Source organism: Tupaia chinensis, unplaced genomic scaffold (genome assembly GCF_000334495.1).
Source record: "Tupaia chinensis unplaced genomic scaffold, TupChi_1.0 Scaffold138425_1, whole genome shotgun sequence".
Lineage (NCBI taxonomy): Eukaryota > Metazoa > Chordata > Mammalia > Scandentia > Tupaiidae > Tupaia > Tupaia belangeri.
This window is the reverse complement of record NW_006198322.1, coordinates 1,726,406-1,726,713: the sequence shown is the minus strand read 5'-3', so window position 1 is coordinate 1,726,713 and position 308 is coordinate 1,726,406.

The window sequence follows — 308 nt, the reverse complement described above, 5'->3', positions numbered from 1 at the left end:
TAAACTCACGCCGGGCACATGTGCGTGTGTGCCCAAGATCCCGAGAGGGGAATGGAGGAGAAGGGATTGCGGCGTGGCCACCCCCCCGGGGGGTGATTTCCTGCTTTCTGTCTCTCTGTCTCTCTCTATCTGGCGAGCGCATGCGCCCTATAGCAGAAACCTAAAAAAAAAAAAACCTCACACTGGGCACGTGTGTGTGCATGCCCAAAATCCCAAGAGGGAAATAAAGAAGCAGGGATTGTGGCATGGCCAACCCCCTGGGGGATGATTTCTTGCTTTCTGTCTCTCTGTTTCTCTCTTTCTCTCTG